Source organism: Gavialis gangeticus, unplaced genomic scaffold (assembly GCF_001723915.1).
Source record: "Gavialis gangeticus isolate Ggan-Ray unplaced genomic scaffold, GavGan_comp1, whole genome shotgun sequence".
Classification (NCBI taxonomy): Eukaryota; Metazoa; Chordata; order Crocodylia; family Gavialidae; genus Gavialis; species Gavialis gangeticus.
The window spans coordinates 61,188,713-61,195,908 of NW_017729025.1; positions in this window are offsets into that span (position 1 = coordinate 61,188,713).

Genomic DNA, 7,196 nt, shown 5'->3' on the forward strand with positions numbered 1-7,196 from the left:
GGACAGCTGCTCCTTGTAGGTAGGTGGTCGTTTAGAGGGAGAGGGAAGGGAGTTGGGTAGGGCTGGGGCTGGAGCTGCTGCCCAGCCCTGGTGGTGCATGGGGCTTCGGGCCTGGGATTCGAATGTGTGGCCGCAGGGCCTGGCAGGGAGCAGGACAAGGCAGTGGTGGGGGTTGGCTCCCTGCTCCTGCATGTGCTCCTAGGGGAAGGCATGTGCATCCCAGATTTGTGCACAGGGTGGATATGGGCTAGCCACTGTGGCCAAGGGCTCCCCACATTGCTGCCCTGCCCCCAGGGCCTCTGCAGCCCAGCGAGTGGGACCCAGTGTGGCAGGGCACAGCGGGGCAGTGATGCTTGGTGCCACCACCACAAGCCCTGTGCTGCCATGGCAATGCATCTGCCTTGCAGCAGCGGAGGTGGCAGTGCAGAGTTGTGCCCCTCACTGTTGCCGGGCGGGCAGGGGGGAACCTTACCACGTGGCATGAGGCTCCCGGAGGTGGCACCAAGCTTCCTTGCCTCACCCTACTTTGCCCTGCTGAGCCAGTCCTACCTGCTGGGCTGTGGAGGCCCCTAAAGAGGGCAGTAGGGCGGGGAGCCCGAGCCTGCAGAAGGCAGCCCGCATCTGCCCCACCCCCACGGGCTCTGTTCCAGCCGTGTCATCTGTGGGGGAGGGGCAGTCAGGCTCTGAGCTTGGCTCCACCACAACAGCCACCACCTCCCATGGGTGGCAGCCAGGACTCCCATGGGTAGGGGGCTGCGGACCCAGGTCCCTGGCCCCTGGCCCCATAGCCCTGGCAGCTGGTGCCCCCCCGGCAGGGATGGGGTGCGGAGCCCTGTCAATGGGGAGTGAAGGGCACCAGCAGAACCAGGGGACTGTGGGTCAGGAGTGAAGGGCACACAACCAGGGTCCCTGGCCCTGTAGCCCTGGCAGCTGGGAGCCCCCTCTGACAGGGATGGGGGAGCTGAGGGCTGTGGAGTGAGAGGCAGTGGCATAGGTAGGGCACCCGCATATCAGGGCTGCTCAGCGCCACAAAGCAGTGGGGGGGAAAGGCTGCAGCTGGACCTGTGGCCTGGGAAGTGGAGGGGGCAGGGGGAGCTTTGATTTTTACCATGCTAAAAAAACGCAAAATCAAATGCCAAAATTTATAGGTATTTAGCATTTATTTTATTATAGTGATTGAGGCACTGGTAGGCTTCCAAATTGCTTTAACATTGTAAATATATCCATAAAACATTGTGTTTAACTGATACCTGTATATATAGTGGGATTTCATTTTAATTGCTGAAAAACATGGATTTTGGGGGTTTTAATCAGATTGATAAAACCCCGCGAACTGAGACACTTGTGATTTTTAAACAAAGAAAATCAAGATCCCTGCCCCATTCAAGCCTCAGGCTACAAAAAATAGAAAGGGCACTCCTCCACAGTGCTCTGAGGCCTGGTTTGCCCCTCATGTCAATGTAAGCTAGTCTCTAAGGGCGTATCTCCACTACAACGGCAGCACATCCTGGCCAGGATATTCCTAAATATGCCCTGCCCACCTAGACCCAGCTTGCACACTCCAAACCTGGAAGAACACCAGTGAGTGTCCCTGGTAGCTGCTCTCAAGCACCCTGGAGACTTTAGTCTCAAGTGCAATTGCAGAGGAACATCCTGAAATGTCTTCCCTGACGTGTCCAGTTTGGAGAATGTCTGAAGGAATGGTTGAGTGGGCAAAGCATGCTCAACAGTGTGTTGGCTAGGACATACCACCACAGTATAGGCATGCCCTAACAGTTCACCAGGTTTCAAGTTTTCAGGAATTCTTGCCTGTTTTCTCTAAGGAAAAGGGACTGTTTCCCATTGCAGTAAACAATACTGATAACAAATGGGCAAGCACTCCTTCTCCTGCCCTTGGGACTCTGCCTATCTTCTACTGTCCTGGGGGTATGAAGCCTTTAAGCTTTGGATCACAGAAAATAATTGAGCAATGACAGTGGAGTATGCTTGAAAGATAGAAATCGGGTGGGCCTTGAGTTGTATGCTTGAAATAGCCAAGCCATCCCTGCCTTGGATTAGACCTATGCAATGTGTTCTGCACAAGATCTTCAAGAACAAGGGAAAGCCCTTTGCCTAGGGGTGGCAGGGAAACTGACAGAGAGGTGCACACCAGGATAGACCCAATATTGGTCCAAACAGATTACTTGCCCCAAGACAAAATTACCCCTGCACTTGAATAAGGAGTGCAATTCCCAGATTTACACTGAATTTGCTAGAGGCAAGTTGCGTCACATGGATGCAGTTTTTGTTTTAAGATAATGGATTAATCCTGGGATATCTGCTTGTGTAGACAGGCCAACTCTAAGACATGCTGTGTCTTATCAGGATATAGAAGGATGCCATCTCCCCAGGCACCTCCACACAATCGAGTGGCATTCCTTAGGCTGAGCCACCAGTTAATGCTCTGGCCCACCAAGAGGTTGTCAGTGTGATAGAGAGTGCTTACCTGGTGCTAGGGCTCCACTTGGGGTTTTAGAAGCAGGGGTGGGAGGATAGGTTCACTGTGCAGTTGAATGTCTCTCTTCCCTTTTCTGTTTCATGTTCTCAGGATGCTGCTGAGGCAGTAACCAAGACTGCCATGGCAACTCTTTTACAAGTTCATAGCTTGGGTGCTGCCACGTGTCTTTCAGCCAGCTACTAATTTTAACTTTTATATGTTTTGTAAGAGTCACTATGGGACAGAAAACACCATACGCATCTGTTAAATCTTTTTAGGGTGTTCTCTAGGTTCCCTTTATACCTATGTGGTGGTGTTCTTTGCTGATCTGGGAGTTGAAGAGTGTGAAGGAATGAGGATGATGTATGGGAGGTGCCAGGAAACAGCTGCTGCCTCAAATGCTCCACTCCATCTGCCTTAAGCAGAGAGTGGATGGGAACTAGCAGAGTGCATGTTCCTGGGGCTGCAGTCGGCCTGAAAATATGTGCCTCAATAGAGGAAAGAGCCAGAGCTTTGTGTTTTTATTTAAAAGGTAGGAGCACAGCACCACAACAAATATCTATCCCTGCCTTGCGGCAGGTGTATGGTGGATCTAACCAGCCTCCAACTGAGCTGTGCTGTGCATTTATAAGTGGATATAGGTTATTTGGTTACAGGGCCCAATCCAGAGGAACTCACTACAGCAGGGCTGCAATCACACTGTTTGGTTTTATACACAATTCTGAAACATAAATCAAGCTTTTAAAATATGAAGCTCTGCCCCCACAACTTGACGTCCATAGTTACCAGGGCTGGAACAGACATTACACATAAACCATTTAAGTGATCAGAAACTGGTTTAAATCTGTAGCAGAATAGGTGTTCAGTGCACATAAACCAGTTTGAAAATGGCTGAAACTGGTTTGAGATAAACCGGGTTGAGTGTAGTATCAGACAACTAATTTGGGTCAAACCAGTTTATGCAATGTCTGCCTCAGACCCCTTGCTGGTTTAAGTTAAACCAGACTCCCCCAGCATCCCAGCATGCTCTCTGGGCTTGGCAGGACTCTCTGTTCCACAGCAGGGCTGGCCCCTCCCCTCTGCTCCCTGGCTGGAACTTGGGCAGAAACTGTAGGCATCTGTCTGGCTTCCCCCTGCTCCCCCTCACCACTCCCTGCTAAGCAGGGATTCCCTCCTCCCCTCTGCCTTACACAGTCCCCTCTCAGCATTAGCTAGCAGACCACAAGTAGGCCATGCTGTGGAAGACAGGACAAAGGCAGACAGGACTGTATCCTTTTTGGAACTAATCAACAGGTAGCTGGTAACATCCCTCCTTGGAATGTTCCTTTCCTTGGAGAAAGTTGTTTAAGAAGAGCTTGAACTAATGAGAGGTGCTTTGTTTTCTGATGAGGTGTTAAATGCTGATAACAAAGCTGATAAATGCTCTGTTATCAAGGGTGGGGGGTCCCTAATCAGAGGGTCCTGCTGGGCCTGGTCACAGCCCCCCTCAGCTCAGCACTGTAGAAGGAAAGGGACGGCTGCTCTAGTGCTCCCCAGCTTCTAGCCTGAGCCACTGCAGGTAGGTTCCTGCATTTCTGGGATATCTGTACAGTTACAAACTGGTTTAGCTTAGCCAGGTTAGACTAACCTGCAAAGATTGAATCAGTTTAGGCTCAGGCTTTTTGAATGTCTGTCTCCAGGTGAAGTGGGAATCCTGCCTTCAAATGTCACACCACAGAGGTGACTGCATTTTTCTTTGAACACCTACTCAAATGGATTATTTGGCCCACACCTGGTGCTAGTTCCTGTTTAGCATCCATTTTACTAGCTTTTTTCTGGTCTCCTATTTCTAATGATTCCTTTTAAGTACAAGACACTGGCACTATGAACTAGTGGCTACATGAAGGTATTATCTGTATAAGCTATTTCCTTAGCAATAAGAAAGGGAAACTGGTATTTCCCCTGCAAAACAGAGAATCACCCAACCCCAAACATGCAGAACATGTCAGCCTCTCTCTCCTTCCTCAAAAAGATATACATATTTTTTTATATATATTTTGCTTTTTTTAACTTTTTGATCTTTCAACATTTAGTCTACTCTCTAATTGATGCTTTCAACTTTTCCCCACAACTGCGAGGGCTAGGATCTTGCTTTCTAAATTAAACCTGACATTCACATGTTCCTGGGACTCCAAGTGAGGCTTTTAGGAAATCATGCAATAATGACTTTGACCATGCTGCAACTAGCATCCAGTGACTGCAAAATGGCTGCTGTGGCTATAGTTGTCCTGGCTTTGCCAAATCTAAAGGTGGAGAATGGCAGAAAGGCAAGCAGGGAAAATAACAGCTCCTTAAAAGGATGACTGCAACAGGGAGATGAGACGTTAAACCTAAGTCAGAGGTGACACTGATTTCCGCCACAATATTGATTGCAAAGTTTCCTTGTCTGCACATTTGGATGTAGTTCCATTCATTATCAGGGAGGCAGTGATTGTCACCAAATCATCCAGGAGTAAGAAACAGATCTCCTGACTTGGTGCAGGCTGCCAGCAAGTGCCTGCCAGTGTAACATGCTAATACCCAGCTGATGTACTGGCAGTAACAGCTGTGGTCTCCATGGTTGTCAGCATTGAACATACCCCCCACCAGCAGAGCTGATTAGCTCAGTAGCTGAGAGTTGCTCTTCTTCAGAGATACGCACACAGCAACTGCTCTGCTTTAACCCTGTCTTCAAAACATCCCTTGCCCCAGATTTTTCAATGCTTAAGATACTGCTCCAGGTGTGGGTTGCTTGTAAAAACTGTAATTTCTATCCACTCCTGCCCCTCAGATTATGCTCTTGCACTCCAGACACACCTCCCACTCTGTTACTTGCACAACTCTTTATTTATTTGTAATAATCTAGTGCAACACACTTTTCAATCTGCTGCACTACAGCACTACAACATTCAAGGCTCTTGTACATGGGGCCTCATTTGCATTTGCTGTTCCATGCACTTGTTAAGAACTGAAGTTTCCTTTGACCCAAAGGGAGTGAACCTGGGATTTTTCCCCACCCCACATTCAAATGTCAACTGATATCTCCAGGGGTGTTGGTTGGAGATATGGTGGTCTAAGGGCATAGGCAGACATGGTTCTTTGGATAAATGTGATATCTTTTATTAGACCAACTAAATAGTTGGAAAGATTATTCTTTGTACGCTTTCAGGCACAACCTGAATGCTTGCAAAGAGAACAATTTTTCCAGCTGATTTTTCCTACTTGCTTGTCTAATGTGAAAATAAAGTGTGCCTGCAAATCTGACCAAACAGATGGTCCCTTTCCTGTGCACTCTCTCAAGTAAAGTAATTTACAGTACTTCTGCAAACAGTGCTGTGCTCTTTAAAGCTTGCGAGGAAAGGTTCCCAAGCTGCAGACTTGAAGTGAAAAAATCTTAAAACTAGCAACCAGGCAGTTCTACACATTTGTTGGTTAGAAGCAAAAATAAAGAATAGCCATCTCAGTGCCAAATCCAAAATGAAAACAGCACAATGCTTGCAAAAGCAGGCACATTTCTTGTTTTTTTTCCTGGCAGCCTTGCTGTGCAGCTGAACTCCACAGAAGACCCATGTGAAGACAACACCCCTTCTTACTGCAGGGCTGTGACATTTTTTTCTCTGTGTTTTGCCAGTTGGCTAGTGTCTTTTTTTGTGTTATAGCACCACTGCTGTAGAGGAGGGAACAGAAGCTCAAGTTTCACTACTTGGTGCTTTGTTCAGCTTCTGCTGCACGGGGAATTCAAGAGGAAAATAATCAGCACTGTATAAAACCCAGCTTCCTTTCTGCAAGCAATAACCAACCTCTGTCCTCTAGAAAAGGAATAAAACAGTGGTGCTACGACAGTGGAAAGTTTGCAGAGCACTCCCTAAGAGTCCAGTTTAATACCCAACCATTTTCCCGCTGATGTCAATGAGAGGAGGATCAAATTGATAGCTTGGTAGGTTTTTACTTCCTAATTTGTCACGGTGTAGAGCTGAGCCTGGGGCAGGACTGGCTTTATGCATTAGGAGATCACCAACATAATTCTTCTTTGCAAGAAATATAGTACCAGTCCCATTTTATCTGGCTAGAACCACAGCCAGTGCAGAGCTAAACAATAGCAGAGCTCATAGCCCCATAGGGATGTTAGGACTGTCCTGCAAAAGCAGAGAGGGAAGGTACAGATTGCAGATTTTGCCATTCCCAAAAGTCAGCAGTAGCTGGATGCTTCTACTCCTCAATGACAGAGCAATGAAAAGGAGAGCGACTCCCTAATCATTATTATACCAATCTTCATTAATGAAGTGGACATTGGAGTCATAAGCGGACTAGCCAAGTTCACCGATGACACCAAACTTTGGGGCAAAGCACCCACACCAGAAGACAGGAGGGCGACCCAGGCTGACCTTGACAGGCTCAGCAAATTGGCGGACGAGAACCTGATGGTGTTTAATGCTGAAAAATGCAAAGTTCTCCACCTTGAGAGGAAAAACCTGCAGCATCCTTATAAGCTCGGTAGTGCTACGCTGGCTAGCACTACAGAAGAAAGAGACTTAGGGGTCATCATTGACCACAAGATGAACATGAGCCTGCAATGCGATGCTGCGGCTAGTAAAGTGACCAAAATTCTGGCTTGCATCTATAGATGCTTCTCAAGCAAATCCTGGGATGTCATTCTCCCCTTGTACTCGGCCTTGGTGAGGCCGCAGCTGGAGTACTGCAT